Raw genomic sequence first — 24,081 nt, forward strand, 5'->3', positions numbered from 1 at the left:
AAACATCTGCCAAATGAGTCTGCCGTCCGCCATAATTCCTCCTCCACTTTCCCATTGATAGACTAGTGCTCCAAATTGCTTTCCTCGGTTTTCCTGTGCAAGATTTAATTTTGCTTACGTGGTTATCAGCTTGCTCCCCTTCTCTCGGACATGAAGCCTAGTGATAGCTCAACAAAATTGTACTCACTTTCGAATTACAAAGCAAATCCAGTTTCTTCACATGGTTATTAAACTTGCAAACCCTTTCAGTTTTATCCAGTTACAATCCTGGAAGCTTTTCATCCACGCTTTAGTTTCATTCCCAGAACGTGCACTACTATGGCAGATTTTGTCTCATTGTGAGAGACATGGAAACAGACAGTTTGCGAGTAGTTGTAAACCTAGCTTTTTCAGTAAATCCTCAGTGCTTATATGTGACACTAGCATTGGTGTAGCCAATAGGGCTGACTTTGTGCTTGGGTAAGTGTTTGGTAATCTAGTTGGGCCTCCTTTTGTGTTGCCTCCAGCTCTTTCAAAGTGAATCTCATAATGGAGAATAACCATGGACCGCAATATCATGGAAGTACTGCCTCTTTTCTCATCATACTGCATTAGTAGAACCCTCTTAGAAGAGTGCTGTTAACAGGAGCAAGAAGATGAGGTTTGTGTTGTAAGTGGTGTACTTAAAAGGTATACACAGCAAAATATGTCACAGTTGATACCTTTTGACAAGTCAGAATTTTCATTGCATCTTTAAACATGCTTTTAAGGATACTGGGCCGAATTTGGCATTAAATCAAACTTTTAAAGTACCTCTCTAGCCTCAGTGCAACATCTGTGGGATGTAATTGAACATAACGTTTATTGCGATCCGGTCAGATGGCCTCTGCATACCTATCACTGCAGTAGTCCCAAAACCAGGTCGCCCAGCGGACAATGAAGGATTTATCATCTAATCGCCCTTAGCAATAGTGATGCAAAAATCGTTGCCAAAGTCCTTGCAATTTGACAAGTATAGGTGATCTCTGCTCGAATAAACTCAGATGTAAAATTATTTTGTGCTCTTAAGAGTGGCTAGACACCACTTGTAGCTGGCACACATAGCGATGGCACTTTTGTACACTACCTTGCCCCTTTATGATTATATTACTTTGTAAAGACGTTTGGCTCTGAATTGCGCTTATCCTTTTCCAAGCCCCTGAGTAGACTAACTTGAGCCAGAGGTTCCAGTTGTACATCAAACTCCTCAACACAGAGTTTGCAATAGGTCATTGTTGCCAGCGTTCTCCATGATTTGCTCTCAAACCACTTGCACCTTAGATTAGGATAAAAAGGCCTCGCACAGAGATTGGGCTGTGGCCTTGCTTCCCTATTGGTACGTGTTTGCCCCTAAATGCAAAATGTGCAAGACAAAAGGGCGAGGGGCTCAGAAATTCTCAAAGTTTGAAGGACTTTGGGATTGGTGATCAGTTAGGTTAAAACAGGCATCTACCTTCTTTAGGGGGAAGGTCTACCTGTGTACTGGCAAACCTAATTGCCGATACCTTGTGACAGCTTTAAATACTAGGGTATACAAGTTACCAGAGACCCACAGTGGGTTTGGGAAATTAATTTAGCACCACTCCTGTCTACCCAAGATTTTTTCCTACTAGATTCCTGTCCTTACCTCAGTTTTGGGTAGAGTATTCTCTTTTAAGATGGTCAGCCTTTACATCTGTAAGAGTTACCACTTGGAAATCTCTCGAGTGTCGTTATATTTTTATTTTACCAGTTCTTTAGTTGATGTTTTTGACACTGTCTCTTAAGCACCTCAAGTTGCAAAAAACATCTTCACATGCCTGTCTAGAAGCTGTATTATTCTTTTAGAAGCTCCCAGAGAGTTAGACTGAGAATGTATGACGTTGATTCAGAGTAGGCTGAAGAAAGACTAGAAGGTTGACCAGATTGATGGATTTATTAAGCCACCGTTTTGTAAGGGCTTGGTTTAACTTTACTCCAAGAGCAATGGAAGGTGACGGTGAGTGAAAAGTAGAAAAATGCAATTAATGGTTTTAGTGTTAGTATAAAGAGCGACCTGGTTAGTTACTGAATTTGCCATTTGTATTGATAATGTAGTCTGACTTGAGTCTATCTAAAAAATTCCTGGTTCACCTTCTCAATAGGATTGCTTTTCAGACTCCTTTGACTTTTAGATTTCTGCACCTTTGGTTGGGAGTGGTGCGTGGAGAGGGATTAGGATCAGAGTCTGAAAGGAACTACTGCTTATGTAATCCAAACTATTTTGACTCTGGAACATCTACAATGGAAATGTGCATTTACTGTAAGTAGACCATTGGGTGGGAAGTGAATATTTGTGATAAAAACGAAGTGCTAGCACTTTACATGCAAAGTGTTATAAAAAGTGGTTACAACTGATATTTGTTTAGTTAATTTGGAAAAATACTTGTTTCTGATAGTGTGGTATGTGGCTAACAGAATTCGACCTCTCCCATAGAGAATCCCATCCATTGCTAAAACCCTGGGTCTTGCGTACTATAAATACATTGTTTGTGCCAGACATTCATGCCTGTGATGGAGGACACATTGGAATCCGAATAATGGCAACAATCCATTCTGACTCAAGTCAGCTGTGACCAAACTAAGAATTGTGTAGTATATTTAAACCTCATTGACCGACCTCTTCCTTAATACTTGTAGATTTACCTTCATTGTATTTTGAGGAAGCTACTTTTATTTTTATTTATTTATTAGACCAGGTGATTACACAGAAACCATATCCTTCCATAACATATCGGAGAGGACACGTATCAAATGGATCAAATAACTCCTCCGAAAGCATTATCCGTAGAATCTTCTAGCCCACCTCACTCTGGCCCTCAGCACATGCCCCATCCACACAGTATCTTGAACAGAAAAATATTTATTTTCATCAATTAAGCCCCATACCCTCCTCTTTCACCCTCCCCCTAATCTTCTCCCTAAAGTGATTGTGCTGACCCCTCCTTGACCACTACTAAAAGTGCATATGCCTGCTGTTTTTCCACTTCTACACCCATGTTTGCTCTCTGTTCTCCTGTACTTTGCTTGACCAGCCTTTTCATTTTCTATGGTATGTAGCATACCTATTTATTCTGGCATGGCACCAAGCTACCCATTGACTGATTTTCTTCATTTTTGCCTCCCATTGCTTAAAGCTGGGCCCTGCAGGTGACTTCCAGTGGGTAGTAATTAGTGCGATCCACATTGCAATAAATATAAAATTCCCAGCGTTCAAGGTTTTATGGAAGTGTCAATCCACCCGGCCTGAAAGAGCCACTCTCTGTGAGGGATGGACAATTACTTGACTGGTCCAGCTTACCACGTTGAATACCAAAACCTAAGCGAGATTAACTCCAGCTACCCTTTAAAAAAAAAAAGGAAAATTAAAGCAGGCCTAGAAAAATCATACAAATTTTACTAGACCTGCATGTCTGGTGACTTAAATCTACTCGACCTAATTGTAATGCTCTTGACCTGTAAACTGGTTTCAAATTGTGATCCTGGGCAAATATTTAAATTTAGTGGACCGCCATTTTCTTCATCAAATGAGAGCACATTCAAATACACAAGTTCAGCATGTTCTGTACAAAAACACTTTTGTTTGATTTAACAGGCTGTACATCCTGCTTCAACATCCTCCGAATGCTCCGCAGGATCTTCAAATGGATCCCTCCCAACACGAGAAAAACCGTCACCCAGGCCTTCGTCACCAGCAGACTCGACTACGGGAACGCCCTCTACTCAGGAACAACAACCAAGCTCCTGAGACGACTACAACGAATCCAGAACGCCTCGGCACGTCTGATCCTCGACGTCCCCCGACGCAACCACATCACCCCCCACCTGAGTGGCCTGCACTGGCTCCCCGTCAACAAGAGGATCACCTTCAAACTCCTCATCCACGCACACAAAACACTACACAACACCGGACCTACATACCTCAACATACGACTCAGCTTCCACATCCCCACCCGAAGCCTTCGCTCAGCCAGCCTCGCCCTCGCCACAGTTCCTCGTATCCGAAAAACCACATCCGGCGTCAGATCCTTCTCCTACCTCGCCGCCAAGACCTGGAACGCTCTCCCTACCAGCCTACGAAAGACTCAGGACCTGCTGGCCTTCAGAAGACTTCTCAAGACCTGGCTCTCCCCCCCCCCCCACCTCCAGCGCCTTGAGACCCTCACGGGTATGTAGTACGCTTTAGTAATGCAGTGATTGAATGATTGATTGATTCCATATGTAATACAAATCTAGTCACATATAGGATACCAATGACCCCTGACTTGCCTCTTACTTCGTTTACCTCAATGTCATCAGGGCGGGGCGGGATTGTTTTTCATATCCTGTTTAAAAACTATCAGTTTTAATAAATGCATATCTGAAGCTTGAACTGGTAGCACACTTCTTTGCAGTCAGCAGATTTTCCATTGAAATGGCCACAACATTTCCCACAGACTTCGTTTTATTGATAACACTTTATAGTGTATGATGATTGTAAATCTAGATCCTGTAAATGTCATTTGCACTACCCGCGTAAAGTGTTTACATTTGTTTTGCTCACATTTAAATCTTGGCTTCACACTTCTGAATTACAAGAAAGTTTTATTTCGAAATTCCTGAAATAATTTTGAAGTACTTGCACTATTCATTTACAAGCAAATAAACCTGATAACTTACAGCCTTGTTTCACAATAATTGTCACGACAGCTCACTTGACAAAAACCTCTAACTGCAATAAGAGAAAGAAAAGTAAACACCATTTTCCAGGATGATAAATAATTAGTAAAAATACAAAAAGACCTTTGACCTCTGTCCTTGAACAGACTGCAAATGTGTAAAGAGAAATTAAAGATTCACTTTCTGAATTATCAAAACATCTGTTCCTTCAGCCTAATTTAATTCACCCAAACAGACGAATAGGTGCTAAAAATAGCTGGAACTGATCAAATGTGACTCACCATAGCGAGTGGGCAAGTAGATTTTTGGAGGTCCGCCTTGGAGGATTCGCTCTCCAACCCATTAATATTGCCTAGTATTGCTCTTATTTGGGCTTACATAAAAAATTATGTTGGCTGTGAAGTGTTTACCCCAAAAACAGCATCTGTGGGGATTTGAACCGAAAACCTCAAAGGTCACCAGTCCTAGATATGCTTAGATCTGTCCATTTGCATATGATTTCCGTAGATAATCTAATTGACAAAGCTGCACCAGTCTAACGGCATTTTGGCATTCATACTAGGCTTACCTTGTGTTGAAATATCTTCAGCCTACATAACACAAATTGAGATAGTGTTTTATCTCACTTTTTGGGAGTTTGGGGGTTTTCACACACCAGAATAGGTCATAGATATTCAAAGCTTTTAACATTTGGAAAAGTACAGAGTTGTCCAAGCCAGGAGACTCTACCTACAGACGGCGTCCCTGTATCTCTAAAGATTCCAAATAATAATGCCGTAGATCGCGGAGTTCCAGCCCGCCTTTGCTATTGAACAGTTTCTAAATGCTCAGTTTAGCACGGGGGCTTTTCTGGTTCTACACAAACAAGCGAAGTGGCTAGTCAAATTTGACAAGGAAAAGATTATCTAGTTCGGATGAAACAGCCAGGAAAAGGAATAAAAACAAAGTAAGGATCAACATTTTGATAAGAGCAATATTGAAAGCGAAAGTTGCCTTAAAATTGTCTGCTGATAGTCTACCCTCCTTAAGAATGGGTTATAATTATGAAAAAAACACTTTTAGAAAAATGCCTAAATATCTTAGGACCCAGTCTATAATTTTTTTCTCCAAAAGAAGCGGGAGACTTTCCAAGGAGACATTAAAAAGTCAGCATTCTGTGTTGGCCTTGTTTCTTATACCTCAACAACACTGTAAAGCTCTTAATTATTTGTAGTGCCCTATTTATATTCAATGTGGGTGTAGTGCCACATCATCCAATCAATCAATCAATCAATCACGGCATTTGTAAAGCGCGCTACTCACCCGGGAGGGTCTCAAGGCGCTGGGGGAGGGGGGTAAGTTACTGCTCGAACAGCCAGGTCATGAGTTGCTTCCTGAAGGAGAGGTGGTCCTGGGTCAGCCGTAGGTGGGTGGGGAGGGAGTTCCATGTCTTGGCCGCCAGGTAGGAGAAGGATCTTCCTCCGGCGGTGGCTCTGCGGATGCGTGGTACGGTGGCGAGGGCGTGGCTGGTCGATCGTAGCTGGCGGGTGGGCGTGTAGAAGATCAGGCGGTCGTTGAGGTACTTGGGGCCTAGGTCGTGGAGAGCCTTGTGTGCGTGGGTGAGGAGTCTGAACGTGATTCTCTTGCTGACGGGGAGCCAGTGCAGGTCTCTCAGGTGTCCGGTGATGTGGCTGTGTCGGGGGATGTCCAGGATGAGACGTGCGGAGGCGTTCTGGATGCGTTGGAGTCTATTTTGAAGTTTGGCTGTGGTTCCGGCGTAGAGGGTGTTCCGGTAGTCCAGTCGGCTGGTGACGAGTGCCTGGGTGATGGTTTTCCTGGTTTCAGTGGGGATCCATCTGAAGATCTTGCGGAGCATGCGCAGGGTGTTGAAGCACGAAGATGAGACGGCGTTGACTTGTCTGGTCATCGACAGGGAGGAGTCCAGGATGAAGCCCAGGTTGCGTGCGTGGTCCGTTGGTTTGGGAGTGGTGCCCAGGGCCGGGGGCCACCAGGAGTCGTCCCAGGCGGAGGGTGATGATCCCAGGATGAGGACTTACGTCTTGTCTGAGTTCAGTTTCAGGCGGCTGTTCCTCATCCAGTCTGCGACGTCTTTCATCCCTTCGTGTAGGTTGGCTCTGGCGGTGGCGGGGTCGTTGGTGAGGGAGAGGATCAGTTGGGTGTCGTCGGCGTAGGAGATGATGTTGAGGTTGTGTTGGCGTGCGATGGCTGCGAGAGGGCTCATGTAGACGTTGAAGAGGGTTGGACTGAGTGAGGATCCTTGTGGTACGCCGCAGATGACTTTGGTGGCCTCTGATCTGAGCGGAGGGAGGCGGACTCTTTGGGTTCTTCCGTCGAGGAACGAGATGATCCACTCCAGTGCTTTCTCTCGGATTCCGATGTTGCTGAGGCGCTTCACTGGGTTGCGGTGGCAGACAGTGTTGAACGCCGCAGAGAGGTCCAGGAGGATGAGGTCCGCATATAACTTCATTACCAAAGCCCCTGAATTAGGTGTTTAGACCCGACTACTTTGACAATTGGCTTGGGCCAGTGGCTCAATAAACATAGCGAATAACAATGGGGGAAAGAGGGCATCCCTGCCTGGTCTCCCACTCAGCACTATTTCCTCTGCCTGTGCGTTGTTAATAATCAGTTAAGCTCTAACTCCCTGGTATAAGGCCTGGATAAACCTCGTGACTTGGAGTGGTACCGAAATGTACGAATAATGTTAAAGAAAAACTTCCAACTCACAAAATCAAATGCCTTCTGTGCGTCCAATAAGATAATGGCTGCCACAATGAAGTCTGTTGAAACAGTCGATGAAATCAGCCATAAACTGAGTATTTGTAAACCGACTATGGCCTCTAAATCCTGTTTATCCGGAGAGATCAAAGTAGGGGCCACAATATCAATCAAATTAGCTAGAATCTTTACATTTAGCTTAGCATCGCTATTAATTAAAGTGATTGGTCAATAAGACCTTAGGCCGGTTGTAGATTCCCCTTTCTGATGGATGTTTATCAGGGCCCCTCTAAAAAAACAATTTGGTACCCAGGATTGTTGGGCAGGTTTGGATGTTCCCTATCTGACACCCATTTCCTTCTCCGTGGCCACCTCAACCCCTCCAGTACAGGGTAGAGTAATATTGATGAACGATAAGCCTAATATCCTCAGTCCTATTCTTAAGCAGACTTCTGCATGGATCTCTAACCTGCACGATCAGATTAATATTTTTGCTCACTTTGAATCGCCATGCTGAAAAACTGGCCTACATAGTCTCCTTCATATACCAGACGCTGAAAAATCTGCTTATTTATCAGCTCTTTTTGGCAATGGAAGTCTTTGTTCCTCTTTTACTCCCTGCCATCTATCTCTCAGCAAACTATTGGAGCCGTTTAAAAAAGTGCAGCTTGATATATTTTGTTAATTCATTCTTTGCAAATGGAAGCTATTTTACTTTCCTTTATAACTCTGAATGCTGTCATGCAGATTAAGACCCCACCCCCAATACATTTGAATTCCTACCAGACTACTGATGGTTCTGCCAGGGCGATATTTATAAGGAAAAATGTTTGAATCACCTCATTCAGAAACATTGGCTCTAAAAGCAAGGTCTTATCCATATTCCATCTGTGCACAGCCACCTGCAGAGGGACTGAACAGCTAATGCTAAGTGGTTTGACAGACCGCTGGCATGGTGAGATATATCTAAAGTAGCCATGGAAAATGATGCTACAAACAGATCGATCCCCGAAGCGGGGTTGGAAGCATTTAGAATAAACGGGTAAAGGACCTTAACCATGTATTTATTTATTTTTTACCTCCTTACATCACGTAAACCCAGAAGGAAACACATCTCTAACAGCTCCCTCTGTATGTCTTTTGTGCTAGGTGTGCAATGCATTGAAGGAGTCCAGAGGTGGGGTCTGTCTAACTCAAATCCCCACCCAGAATGACCTTCCTTGTGAGGGAGGACAAGGATAATGTCAGTTTCTGGAAGTGGCTTGGATCGTCGCTAACTGGGCCATAATAACATCCTACATTAATCCTGCGCATCCCCACCTCTGGTCGGTGAATGGCCCAATGCCCCACATGATCCTTAATTACTTAAAGACATTTCACATGTAGATCTTTCCTTACAACTTCTCTGTGTTGTGCTGGCTGAGGAAAAGAATACATCCCATGCACCCAGATGTCTCACTTTCGCCTCTCTTCCTGATGCCCAGTGGGTCTCCTGTAGTAAAACAATGCAGGGCTTAAACTCTTTCAGCCATGCAAACGTGGCAGCCTATTAATTTTGTTATTGAGTCCTTTAGTATTAAAGCTAACCAGCATTAAATTGGCCATTGACTACACCAAGACTCACATTCTTTCTATAGGATCTGTTACCATGCCTTACCACTGCAAACAACCAAATGTGCAGCACCAACAAGTCTTTGGATTGTAGACACAAAAAGCAATAGAAAGAGCCAACCCCGCACCACATACTCTACACCCTCTGCTCTAATGCCACAGATTCACCTTTTCGTTTGTCTCCTGCTTCCCCCTCCACCCCTTCCTCTCTACCCCCTCTCCGCCCTCTTGACCCTGCCTCGTTTGTGAGGCAGATTCACCCTACCCTAATACTTGGATGTTTTGTTATGCATCCTTATCTGAGTGATGCCTCCTTCGTATCCCTTCTCCACCCAACTTGCACCAGAGTGAGAGAAGATGAGGAAAAAAAACTGTTTTGCAACGATATCTAATTACTTAAGACGGCCCCATATAGCTGTCCAGTGTTGTCTAACAAAGGAAATGAACGCTATACAGGCCACCCCTCACAGACACAAGGTTGGCTTCAAATCTCTCAGGGCACTGTATTCTAGCCGCTCTTCCTTCCCTAATACTTCAGCATCCCCCTCTCTTCCTGGAAAAAAGGTCTTGCTAGCAAAGATGAAATCTCAAGCTTCATTTGAGACCAGAAAGTTCTGGAGGGTCCCTCTCCAATTGATCCTTGGGGACGCTCCACGGATAGATGCAGGGATGGCTAGGACCTTGAATTCTGGCAGCAAGGTCCAGAACTCTTTCTGCCTTTAGCTCTCTCCTCGTCTAAATCTGAAAAGATGAAAAAAAGTGAAGCATTTATCTGGGGAAATGCATTTACTTGCTGTAGCAACACTAAAACTGACTCCTTTTTCTGATAGTTTTGAAAGTATGCAATGATTATCTGCAGCCTTGTGCCATCTTTGATGTGCCTTCTGGTACACCCAATGGGCCCTTACTATCAAAAGATCTTGAGCGGGGAACGATGCAATTTCCCTGCCCAATGACTCCCTTAATAGCCGAGTCAGCCTTTTTTCATGCCTGGCTGAGATGAGTCTGAGCCCTCTGGGACTCCTACTATCCGTATATTGGACTGAGGGGACTGTTTCTCAAAGTCTTCACAATTTCTTGGCAAAATAATTTGTAGGTTCATTCAGCTGATTTTGGACTTTGAGTGTTCCTCCAGAGTCATCGGGCACTTTTTCACCTATTGCTGATTGACCAGAAATTATGTCATTTTTTCATCTAGGGCTTCCACCTTTTGTGTTGGTTTTCCCAAAAGAGGGGCTTGTTAAGTTTGGGTCTTCTTTACCATCCTGATCTCCGACAAGATGCACTTGACAACCTGCGTAAAGGACATGCCTAAAGGGAGTGAGGCAATTGAGCTAGCAGAGTGCAGGGCCTTCCCCCGCCTTAAGCCACTGGGACCTTCTCATTGGTATCTGCCTTTTCTCACACCTGGACATCTGCCCCTACCGGACATGGGCCTCTATTGACTACTGCAAGCTCAATCAAAACTGAGAATCTGCTGGGCGACCAGATTTGTATCTAAGGCCACCCTCCTTATAGATCTTTAGAGTATACTGTGCAAATTCCAGCTGCCCCTCCCGACTCAGTACTGCGGGGGTCCTAATAGGCCAATTTCCAGTGCACCCCTTGTGCCAGGGCCCCTTCCCTGAGGCCCGCAGGAGACAGCTGAGTGCAAAAGAAAAAAGGGGGGGGGGGAATGAAAGCACTCAATAAATTTAGGGCTCTTTGCACACCTGTAGTGCCTATCGCTAGGGGCGAAGTCGCTCACCACAAAGAAGCAGATAAACATTTGCCACACTGGGGCTGCCAAATGACGGTGGAGAAGAAGGGAGGTAAGGAGGAGAACAGACAGCTGCATACTTACAGGTTCCAGAAGAAACTCCATCACACCTTGGGGACGTCACTGTGGCATATGCTGGGCCATATAAACCAGTTTTTATAGAAGTGTCTCACGGGGAACTTAAAGCTATCTTAGGGCTGGTGTTGCACCCCACATCTCGTCTCTCCTTCTCCCTCAGTTTTCCTTTCTTGTGGCTCAGCCTCCCAGCTACTCCTACATCAGTCACAGAAGATGCACACTGGGAAGAAGGAACATCTGACAAAATGACTGCATCTGTGGGACTGCAGTCCAGCCTCACGGCAATTGAGCGCACACTTCTCTCGCTCCCAGCTCGCCTCAAATAACAGCTGGCGTCTCTCCTCTTTCCCCCAGGTGTAATCTATCTCCCCTACATTCCCTCCATGACCCACCAAATGGGGCGAGATAGGGGACCACCCCCCTCCCACTCAGGCATCCAAACGCAGGGGAAAGGCACAGCAGGCACCAGTGAGAGTAAGTGCAGGGGTAGGGAGGTACGCCCGGAGGACAGAGCTAGCTGCCCTGCAACCTAGCTCCGTCAGCCATGCTACTTTTAAGAGTTGTTACATTTAACTGTTTTCCCCACTGTGCACTTTGGGGGTATGTTGAGTCAGTAGCCCTAGTAGACAAAGTTTGCACCAGACCTCTGTTATTGCCCTACTTCTCATTATTCAGGCAAATGGGTGAGCATTAAGCCTCTCAACTTAACATAAGCTTCCAATATGCAGTGTTGTAATAGGTAACTTGCAGTACCAGCTGTTTTAACTGAAATATCTAAAAGCGGAATGAAAGTACTTCTTGCTGTAGGCCATGCCTATTTTCCTTAACTTTCAACCTATTGGCTTCCTTCCATTTGTAGTTTGTTGCCTTTTAGTGGTGCCTTTAGCAGTTTACATATCTGTATGCTTATTAAAAGAAGCCATCTTCTCCACACTATCAGTTTTTTTCCCCTCATTGACACACGCCTTATGCAGCTTTACTTAAGATTAATTTTGTTCTTTTGACTAGTATGATCATTAATTGCTTTAAATGTGAATTGTTGATGGCTTCTGCCCACAGTCGTCCTGTAGCTGCAAAATACTGAGATTTTCATTGACTTTTACAGCATATTCGGTCATATTAATCCGGCACTTGAGTTTGATATATTTTCATCTGTTAACTAATTCGCAACCCTTCCCAGGGGTACTCGTATGCTTAAGTATTTCTGCATTTGGAAATGTTCTAAGTCCCCAATTCTGCCTGGGAAAATATCTTAATCAACTGCATTTACATTTGTAATTTTTTTTTATTGGTTTCTTGACAGAGAAGGTATGCTAACCAATGTCCCTCGTTGATATCTTGACTAGAGTAAAATTGACCTTAAACGTGATAGGAAAGTTCCTGCCAACAGTTTGAGAATCCTCATGCTCCAGTCTGCAACCGTTGTGCTTTGGAATCCCAATAACCAACATCCTCGTTAAACAGCTTCTTAGACTAAATTCTGTCGTTTTGGGGAGTTTTGAATGTGTATGTAAGTGATTGTATATGTAGGCGGAAATAGAATTTACAAGTGCAAACTCATTTTAAGAATCACTGATGTGAGTTCAGACTCGTAATTTTATGGCAGTGTTCTTCCACAAACGCAGGCATAGATACAACAACGCAGGCATAGATACAAAAATAAATACCTCTGTAAATCTGACCCTACTAAAATGTGGGCTGTTATGGCCAAGCTCTTTTTCTTCTATTTTAATGTTATGATTTTAAATCTCATGTCCTGAGTGTTTCAACACACACCTGTATAGCTCTACTTTAAATTAAAAACTACCTTTTTTTCAAATTGTGTCTACCTAATTATGGTAAAGATTGAATCATTTGAACAGACTATATAATGAGACCTGTTTATGCTGATGCACAGGAAAATTTCGACAAACAAACATGTTCGCAGAATTCCTGAGGAAAACTTTAATATGTCTGTGAAAACCAGATGTGTATGTAAAGTTGTATCTGCTTCAACTTGGTTTCTCAGAAATGGAAGGCACTTGAGGATGTAAGTACAAATCAAATCGGTAAATGGCACATTATAAAAAGTTTCTGCCGCAGCGCACAGTCACGGAGTCGTCTCTGAAACTGTTGAAAGCAATTACTTGTGCTACATTAAGGCTTGCTATTTTCATGTCTGGATAAAAGCCTTTCCTCTTACATACCAAACGCAGATCAGTCTTTAAAAGTTCTACATAGGTTCCGGATTCACTGAAGGGTTCAAATGAGGCAGGCAGATTGTTTATTACAACTGTTTGGGAGACAGACAAACTGAGACCAATTTTGTGTTTGCAAAAGGCCGCTTTATTGAAACAGGCGCACATTGCTAATCAATACCTAGCAACTGCCTTACAAAACTAAAATCTCACTATACATCCGATAACTTACCCTTGCCCCCTGCCGCAGCCCCTAGGATCCCCTCAACATGCCCCCACCCTGCCATTACCATATTAACAACACTACAATGCATTGCATTGTATATGCACTTCTATTAAACCAACATCTCATACCTGCCTTCCTGTAACTGTAAATAACAAGTCTTTACTAAACCTCAACTACCTTAAACAACCTGTCTACCCTTCCACTGTTCCCAACTTCCAACGCTAACCAAAAACTTCTGTCAACCCTGGCCAACTTTCCAAATCCCCGCCACCCAGAAAGAGGGGGGAGTGTCCACTGACCCCTTTTTCTGCTCACCCCTGTTTCGATCTACTCTAGTGCCTTCTTGCCCATATGCCTCTGTACATTCAAACTCCTTGATAAAGCCTCCCTAATCTCCAACAGGTACAAGTCTATGCCAATCCTAGACAAATGTACAACATCTCCTCTGAAAAATTCAACTGCATCAAAGCGTAATTCCGTATGGGAAATCCTGCTAAAACCTAAACCCCTACAAAAATGAGCAATCGCTCTTTTCACTTTCCATCTAGCCCTGTCACAGCTCCCAGGTTGATAGCTCCCCGCCACACTTTGAGGTACAAACTCCGTCCAAAGGACAAAACAACCTGCCCACTGTTCTTTGATCAACTCCAAATCCCTTTTCATGGCCCGCATCAATACCACCCCCTTTTCCCTGCACATATCTTTCTCACCCAGGTGTAGCACTAAAACATCAGGGCACCTACCGCCCACCAACAGACTATTTAGACAAGGAATCAACTCCTTCCAGCACATTCCCCCTTTTCCTTTCCATAAAACTTTAAAACAACGCTCGTTGAATCACAATTTATGTCCAAAATAGCTCTGGTGCGTCTGAACATGGGCCACTTTATGAAAGAATGACCCACGACCCAAATAATCATCTCTTCTGCCAGAGGACCGGACGCAGAACCTTAAATGAGAAAATTAGATTAAGTTTTAATCCTTATTAGCCGCCGCACGCTCAGCCCCATCCTCCCTGTAACACATAGCGCCTGTAACATTCTGATGACTAGTGCCCCAGTCGCATAATGTTCTCTTGTCCCCATCCTCTGCTACTTGCTTCTGGCGCTGCCCCAATGAGGAAAGAGTGGATCCCAAAACCTGATTCATCTATGCCCATATGTTTCAACGCCTTCCTCAGTACTGATAATAGCTGGTAGGCCAATCCTTCTCCCAGTTGGCATGTCTGAATACTAAACCCTCTGGCTGTCCTGATACACTGGACCACCGTGACACCCATCTAAACTGACAAGTTAAAGCAGGGTCGGCTGCCTGTAGCATTACCCATTTCCCTATCCCCTTCTGATCTGTTTTGGAATGGCTCAACCATATCTGTACTCCTGACCTGTGTGAAATCACGTCCTGCCATATTAATCCCCCACCCTTTTTATTACTCAGCATCTCCGAAACCCTAAAAGCCCCAACAAACTTACACACCATCGGCATCAAAAACAAACCTGTCTCTAATTCATCTCTGCAGACTTCCAGCTGCGCCGATATAACCTGACTCAGTCTATGCCAAGACAGTGGCTTCCTCTTCAGTCTCTTTTGCCCCTTTTCCCTCGCCCACCCTTCTAACATTCTCTGCCCAATCTCATCTGCTGACAGTGAATAGCCCCATAACAACTTGCCCATGAAGTCATATAGTATTTGCTCTTGAAATTTGGTTTTGCATTTGAGTAGCTTCAAATTCTGAACTAATCAGGTCAGAGGACTTTGAAGCAAGGACTATTTTTCCCTAATTGATTAGCATATATGTGGGGTGGGGGAGGGGGGGTTCTTCTGATGTACAGCTTTTTATACTAATTAGCAGCCTTTAAATTGAAGTATGGCTTTGATGGGCAACCAGTGTACGTCTTTTAGCACAGATAAGACTTGGTTTCATTCATTGTCAATGGCAGCATTGATCATGCTCCTGATGTGTTTCCAATGAGAGAAGTCTAGGATAGAACTTAGTGAATTTATTGAAGAGGAAATTGAAAAATAAGCCTTCAACCTTTTTCGCGTCAGTGAGTGCAGGATCAACAGTTTGTCTGTATCTAGGTGTGACGAGTACAAACGCATTTTATTGTGGATTTAACATCAAGAGGTTGTTGGCCAACTCTATTAGTAGCTTTGTCAAACGAGAAGAAAGGAGGTGTACGTCACTTCACGGACACTTCTAAATGGTGGGATAATTCCATAAAAATGCTCACACGTTAACAAAACGGAATGCTCTTATAGAGAACTGTTGGATTTAAGTTGCACAGAGAGGCAGCATGGATTTCTAAAAATGCACATGAATTCATACCATGCCTGTTATAGACCAGCAGTTTTGGATGAAACCGGCCTCTCCTGTTTTCACAACGTGGCTGTCATTTAAACAAAGGTATAACTGTATGCACGGGCTTCACTAAGGCGGGAGTAAAATGAATACATTATTATACCTTAGTGGAGTGCAAAAACAAGCTGTCTGTCTATCAAAATATGCAGGATTTTCTTGTGGTCCATGAAAATTTGCTTTCTTCAAAGTCGTGGTGTGGCGTTATATGGCTTCTGAAATATAGTCCCTTAAAAAAACATTGTGTGGGATGTAGTTGTCTGTACCATTAAGTTGTTACCTCCAAATGCAGCCCTTGTTTGGTTCAAAGCTGTTCAAAATATTCTGAATGCCAGTACATTTAAATTTGTGTATTCCAGAAAACAACGCAAAACTCCTCGTGGGTTGAGCATAAGCATGTTTTTGCTCCAACCTTTTAGAACATGACAAATTAGTGTATGTTGTCTATTACCTGAGTGCTGTTTTTGGGCTTCCGAATACCGACTGCTGACGTGTGTAAGTGAGCCCTTGCATGACCACGTGACGAAAAACTTTGCATCATCTGCATGCCCTTATGCACACCAATGTGTGCATGTGGCTGCTGTCCTAGCAGTGTCTGTGAGTTGGCATTTTATTATAAATCTTTTGAAATTAGCTGGAAATGTTTTCCTTTAGATATGAGGTTTAAAAGTCTCAAAGGTTTTCAAGTTTAGCTAAGGAAATTGCGCAACCATCCCAAACTCAGATTCTTAAATAACCTGCATTTATACCAGCCCCCTGAAATTACCCATGTGACCAATTTGTGGACCTTTAACACTTAATAGTCTTAACATCACTCTACGCAAGCAGTTATATTGTACCATTTGGACGAACCATGTAGGACAATCGTTTCGATTAGTTCTTCAAGTTAGCTAAGACCTTTTGATTTTACTAAAAGTATATGTATAATATGCTTACTTACAGGGACTTTCAGCAGGCCCTCTTCATCCTTGAAGTCTGTATTTCACACGTTTCTTCCCCCAAAACATTGGCTAACTTAGCTGAGAGTTGTGGGTTGTGGTATGTAAGGAGCACATCCACACACAAAGTACTTCCCTTAAGTGCCGGGGCTCCAATGGCAAGGTGTGCTTTTTGAGACCAAAAGAAATATAGATGTTAGCTAGTGTTTTTTCTCCTTTTTCTTATTTATAAGCTTGATTGGTCTAGCACAGGCTCCTCCCAACGAGTAGCTCATGAGATACTGGTAACCCGGAGTAGCTCTCCTGTGTGCAGCCAAGCCTGCTAAATTAAAAGCTTTTGATTGGCTGAATATATCTGATCCAAAATAGCAAGTGTGTTTTCGATTAGAAAATGTTTATTATCAGAACTCATAAGATGTTTGGAGAAAAATGTATGGATTTCCCAAATATCATTTATGCTGATATTTGAAGGCTAAATCATGTGGCAGTGGGGATACTTATTCCTGATACTGCCTTGGTGCCACGGACATTGCATCTATGGCTGCTAAGTATTACCTATGTAAAGGCATTTTAAATTGACAAAGCATATTTTACATTACTGCTAGCAACCCTACCTGATGCACTGAGGTGATTATTGCTGGCAATCTTGCATAGTGTGGCCACTTGTCGGATGTAGTCCCTATCACAACACCAATACTAGTGGCTCAGGATAATTTGCGTGTAATAGCTATAGCTCTTGTTACAGAAAACGTTGGAGATCCCTGATCTAGCAGCTTTCTCAACTAAGTTTTGCAAAATCCATGACAAAAAAATCAGTGACAATGCCAAAAGCCTGGCAGCCAATGCAAACCTATTGGCTTTGCGGAGCCTGTTTGAATTGTCACTGGTCATTCACCTGTTTCCTTCAAGCATGCGTCCTTGTTATTACGAAAGTTCTTTCTAGCCTCCTTTGTTTTAGTCCCTATGGTGTCTGTCATGTGATTTTCAGGTCAATATTAAAGATGGACTTCATGGTCATACAACAGGGTTTCCATTGTAGGCATTCTCTTTGATCTCTTGTTCAAAGAAGAGGTTTTCCCTTTCTAATAGCCCATTCCAGAATTACTTCATTTTGAGCCGTTTTCATGGGAAAGGACGTGGTAACGCTCACCGATGTTGGATATTGCTTTGTAAGATTCTGTTTTTTAAATTGTTCAAGTTTTAATATTTGCAGGAATTTCTTTTCTTGGCTTATAATTCCTATCTGCTTCGGTTCTTGCTACCTGTTATCTACGTATATAGTGATGACGAAAAAAAATCTACGATTTCAATTGCACTTTCTAAAGTTCTTTTGATGACCCCTATCAAATGCTGATAGCCTGCTACACACATAAAGATGTCACAGCAGATCATTCGGTCAGAAATTGAGAATGTTGATATTTCGTGTTCTAATTCTATTATTCACATCGAAATAATGACTGAAAAGAACCAATTCAGAATAAGCCTTTTTGTTGGGCGTTTCTTTATCACTTACATACTAAATAAAGCGGAGCCAGTAATCAAAGTGCTCCATGTCTTTTGTCACTGATGCTGCAAAGAAGTCTGTGATGTTGCCAGTGAGATTTTGTTTATTTTTAACGAAAATAATGCAGGTTTTGGTAGGTATTTTGCTGTATTGCGGTTAATATTGCTCATTGTTTTAGAGCCTTTAAGTGTACTACTCTGGTATTGAATTTAGTGATAACATTGGCTTTTTTTTTTTTTTTAGGGAGTTTTATATAGTGCAAACTTGACCCAGTATCGGGTATCAGAGCGCTTTACATAGCACCAGTTGAGTTACATGAGGACATATTCATTTTAGTTAGGCACAGGGAGGTTAATTTATTTGCCCAGAATCACAGGAGGTTCAGCGTCATTGCCGAGATTCGAACCCGGTTTCCCAGATTAGAGGTCGACTGCCCTAGTCGTTAGGCCAACTCTAAGCTTGGTGGCTTAAGAAGGTTGAACTTAACTTTGCAAGCCAAGGACCTTTTTGTTGAGGATTGAGACCGGCTTACCATTTCTGCTAACCAAATAGACCACAAGGCATTCTGGTCCTTATTACAGAGGTTCAGAGAAAAGGGGATGTCTGAAAATGAATTAGGCTGCCATATCCATGGCAGGCACACTGGGTAAAGCATTTTACTAGCATCTATTAGCACCCCAGTGATTAATCCATGCCGGGCTCTCCAAGAAGGTGGTCACCAGGGAGCCCATTTTAAGTTAATATTTACAGTTGAAGTTAAAATGGCCATCCGCAATAGCAAAATTCCTAATCCTTAGGGCCAGATGGGGTACCAATTAATTTAATAAAGTGTAATCTTGAGCTTTGGATCCATCTCCTTACTAACATTTTTAATAACCTGGTTCCTAGTAATTTAACAACGTCCTGGTCCCTTTCTACTATTGATCAATTACTTAAGAAGGTTAATAGTTCGGAGCCAAGATGCTACCAACCTATTTCCCTGATTGATACTACGGTAAAAATTATTGGTAGTCCTTTTTAATTGCATACGTGAATGGACTCTGGTGAATAACATGCTACATTTTAATCAGTATTTGTTCAGAGAATGGCTGGGTACAGATGAGCATTGCCTTAATCGCCATCATATTATTAATAAATATACTATTGTGAAGCACTGCCCAGCTGTACCTTGTTTACTGCTTTAGTGTGAAGAGTACTAAACTATGACGAATGCTGCTGGTCTTGGGCCTGAACATGGCCCTAGTACTCTTTTTGGAGCTGCTGCACGATAATTTTGGTACCAGGGGCCATTTAGGCACTGATGGGAAACATATTGAATTTTTAAGGTTGGGTGTGGCGTACTTTAAGGTGGTGTGATGGCTCCCACTGTGTTCATGTATATATTAATAATTTAAGGCCCTTTTATTGAGCAGCACTAAGAATGCCCCCAAGATGGCTGGTGTGGATATCCCGGCACTATTGCACACAGACCATGTGGTTTTGATGGCATGCACCCCCATCGTTTTGTGTAGGTTTGTGCACTTATTTGTGGATTTTGTAGGTAAATTGGAGCGGAATCTCAATATCCGTAAGCCAGATATTGTGACTTGCAGCCCCAACAATATTAGGGTCTCCTCTGTAGAATGCTGGGAGAGCGCTTAGGTAGTGTGCATTGCTTTCATTACCTGGGTGTTAAATTTGACAACTCTGGGACCTGGGCCTCACCTAATATACCAGCCAGTGTTGAGCTGGCTAGGGCAGTGTGAAAGGTCCTGAGCCTTCTCTAGCCAACAGGGTGCTAGGCGCTGTCACTTCTTATATTTATCTACAGGTCCACAGGCGCTTCTTTCGGTCATTATGGCACAGGTAACCATTTACAAATCATGGGGAACCGTATCTGCAGGCGAATGCTGAATATGCATCCAGTCAACTCGCACTATATATACTATGGCGAGTTAAGCCTGCTTTACCTTGAGGACAGTATCAAATTGGTCCCCATACTATTATCGATCTCAATGTGGACCAATTAAGAGGCGCCACTAAACAGATGTCATTAAAGATTACCTGCTGTTAAGCTAACCAGGGGATGCGTAAACCTTTGTCTATGTGGAGTCCCTTTTGTAATACCTTGGCTGTCCTGAATTATTTTTTTCACCATCTTCTGTCTCCAAGGGAGACAGAGGCAGTGCAATCTTTATATTAATCCAAGTCTAAAGTGGCGAGAGAAAACCTAGAAAGCCGCAAGCCCTCAATATTTAACGGGACTGTGTATTCTGCTGACATTTACAGAGAAGCAGGCTAGTGATTCATTTTCATCAGTAAAAGGCCAAAACAGACTGCTCTCACACTTGTGACCTGTCTTGAAAACCACAACATTTTTCTCATTGAGCTTTAGACCGCACTACATCTGTTTAGCTAAACATTATCAAATTATGTCTCAAAAGGCTAACTAGGACCGGGCAATAGATCTTCCATGTTAAATGGAGCTGATCTGCACAGTAATTTTTGTTGTATGATCTCGATTAGACATACCGTATCTCGATTAGACTTTAGTATGGGTTTTCAGACGGATAATAAAAAGCATCAATCTGAACTAACGTGTGGATTTCACGTGACTGAAAGCAGTTACTTTTAATATCCAAACTGAATTACAGCATGCTTCTGCACATTGAGAACGGTCAGCCCCTCTTGTTTACACATGTTCCAGTTTAGCGCAATCTTCTATTTTCTTCCTGGGCCATCTAAAATTAATTTTGTATCCACTCAAGTCTCAGTTTACATTCGGATACTTTATTTTGAAGTTAATTTCATATTTCCTAAAGCATCATTCTGCCAGATGAGGAGAGAGTAGACTGATTCTATGCAAGATCTTTAATGGTTCCTCTCTGAAGTCTGTCATGTTATGAGCTTAGTAAAGCGCAAGGCCGCTCCAGCAAAGGGGGGTCACAGCGCTGATTCCAAATTTACCAGACCATAGAGATCAGGGCAGGTGGATTATTCATTAAAAAAGCCAGGTCTTTACTGCCTTCCTGAATGCCCCGTGATTCTGTGTGCTCCTTATAGTACCTGGAAGGGCGTTCCAGACGGAGGAAACTTAAGACAAAACGACCGACCTCCCGCCCGTACCCTCTGACGCAGGGAACACGTGCCCGATGTTGATCATAGGAGCGCAGCGCACAGCTAGGAACGTAAGGGTTAAGAAGATTGGCTAGAATTGGGGTGGGGGGTAGGGGGGCTTGAGCATAAAGAATTCTGTGAGAAATGCACAATGTTTTAAAATGTATTCTCTTCTCTACCAGAAGCCAAAGCAGCTTACGTATAGTTAGAGACAGCAGAATTTAGGGAGGGCGAATAAACTGTGGGCCGTGGCATTCTGCGCCTTCTGAAGACGACTAATCCTGGCTTGATTGGTACCCAAGTACAGGGAATTACAGTAATCCCGTCTGGAGAGTATGGTAGACTGGATGATGGTCTGCTGTGTTTGAGCGTCAAAGAACCAGAGTAGTTAGTGGCTTAAGTCCACATAAGAATCAGAAACATACACCAGCAACTGATTTCTTATGTGCCTGAAAGGTAAGAGTGCAGTCAACCCAGACCTCCAGATTTTTACCGTCTGTTTAGACTGTTGGGGGCAGGGGTGCTCCCTACGCAGCGGGCCACCAGCGATCACTCAATAAATGTCTCTCTTCCCAGGAGAAGAATCTTGGATTTCTTAGCATTCACCTGCAAGCAATTGGTCGCCATCCAGTCCAAGATCGCGCTCATCCTGGAACTTGACCATGTTTTGGTCCGAGTTGTTGCGAAAGATCACAAGCTGAGTATCCTCAGCATAAGAAACCAGGGAGAGGCCTCTACTTTTAGCAACCCCTGCTAGGCGTTGTATGTATATATTAAATAGCGAAGTGCTCATAGCTGAACCCTGCGGGACCCCATGACGTACGGTGTGTACCTCAGAGCCTTAGGGAGGGGAGATTGCTTGAAAGGATCTTTCAGATGGAAATTTTGCGAACCAATTTAGAGAGGCACCTCCAATGCCTATCTCCTGTAGGCACTGCAGCAAAATCTTATGTGATATAGTGTTGAATGCGGCGCTACGGTCGAGAAGGATCAGAGCTGAGGTATTGCCCTCATCCAAGGAGCTCTGTAGGTGTTGGGTAACTGCCAGCAGGGTGGATTCGGTCTTGTGGCAGAGTCTAAAGCCATTTTGCGAGTGGTTCAAAATTTCGTTGGACTCAACAAATTCTATTAGAGTAGAGTTGATGTAAGACTCGATGACTTTAGCCACAAAGGGAAGTAATGAGATAGGGCGGAAATTTTCTGGATTAGTCATCAAGGGTCGGCTGTTTTAGCAATGGAATTACCTTGGCGTGTTTCCATGAAGTGGGTACTTCTGCTGATGCCAGGGACAGGTTTGTCCACTCACAGAAAATAGGTAAAAGCTGGGGTAGAAATTTCTGGAACGGATACGATCATCTGATCATGCTATTCTAACAAGTCGGAAAGTACAGTTGAAAGCTGTTATAGTCAAGTCATTAAGCAGTCGGACGTCCTTGTGACCTGGGGTGTTTTAAGAAGTGGGGCGTAAGGTTCTATACATTTTTGCTTGTGTTGCAGTTTCCTCGATGGTGACAATTTTGGATCCAGTCATTTTGCAGCTTTCCTGACCACTGAGATCAGTAGGTTAAGTAAGATACTAGTGGCTGTGGACACAGACCTGCTCTTTTTTTTTTTAGTTGTGTAAGAAGGCTGCATATCCTAGGGAAAAAATATTTGTGAGGGCCCCTAGATGTCACGTTTACAACGTTATTTATTGCAGGTTTCTTGAGGCAGAATAAAGTTTGCTAGACCGCCTAACTCTGTACAAAGAATGGAAGTTTCATGATGTGGATGATGAATGGAGGAATGTATTGCCAAGTCCTAGGGACGGGACCAGCATGACCAGGAAATGGTCTGCTGGATGATCATGCAGTCCTTTCTTGCTTCAGGCAAGAGGTACTGCGACATGTCACCAATACCTCTAAGAAGCTTTCGGGCCTGAAGTGCACATGTCCTTGTAGAACTCAAATGTGATACCTGGGTAGCTAGCACAATGGTGGCCCCATAGACTTCTGATGGTTGTAGGCCTTTTTGCGAGGTAATTGCTTTAGTCACATCTTAGTTTAGTAGCAGTGTTGTCTATTGAGGCATTATGCGATTGGAGTTCAGATCCAAGCTTCCATATGTTGAGAAAATGTGAGTTTTCGAGTGAATCCTGGTTACAAATCCAACTTTCTGTGAATCTCCTTTGCCTGGAAAGTACTTACTTGTTGGGCTCCATGTTAATCAATGAAAAAGGCAGCAGTTGTCACTGTGCAAGCTCTGATGTGGTCTGCTTTCTGCTCTTCCCTGGATATCCTGCTTTTGTCAGAACAAGTAGGCTAGGTGATTAGGTGGTGGGACACGTGCCTTTGGCAAATGCTATTGTGGTACTTTGCTAAACCCTGTGACTTCTAAAATGTCTTGATCTGCATTTGACCAGGTGGTCGGATTGATAACCATGATTGTCAAAAAATCACCCCAGGAGTCCTATTGCCTTCTATGTATATATTGCTGCAATCCTTTGGTAGGTACTGCCACATCAACCGTGAGAGCATGGCTGTTCTTTACAAGCTTACGTTTGCAATCAAGCAATTGCATGCAGTTTTGCTGCTAGACTAGTCTGTCATCTGATTTTTTCTTGACTAATTCAAGTACAACTTCTGCCCAATTCTGCTCCTCAGCTGTATTAGCACCTCCCCTCCGTCTCACTTTGACCTGTCCTGAATTCTCCACAGCATTACATTGTGCACATTGGCAAACCATTGCTTAATAGCCGGGAGCGTTTGGAGATTTCCAGTTCATCACCATTATTCGTCAAGACAGTAACTGGGCCAGGTTGCTGAGTCTCCATTTGGATTGCTTCCTCTTAGTTTTGGTCATTACGCCTTGCTGGCAAACCTCCATCTTCAACAGGCTGGCGTTCACAGTTCTGTCAGCTAAAGCACATAGCAATGTATCC

General features: G+C 43.3%; 1 protein-coding gene across 1 annotated transcript in view; it reads left to right on the forward strand.

The window, feature by feature from the left end:
* MAN1A1 (mannosidase alpha class 1A member 1) overlaps positions 1-24,081 on the forward strand; it is a 549,722-nt gene that overhangs the window by 292,511 nt on the left and 233,130 nt on the right. The gene's annotated exons all lie outside the window — the stretch shown is intronic.

The sequence above is a fragment of the Lissotriton helveticus genome, chromosome 6 (assembly GCF_964261635.1).
Source record: "Lissotriton helveticus chromosome 6, aLisHel1.1, whole genome shotgun sequence".
Classification (NCBI taxonomy): domain Eukaryota; kingdom Metazoa; phylum Chordata; class Amphibia; order Caudata; family Salamandridae; genus Lissotriton; species Lissotriton helveticus.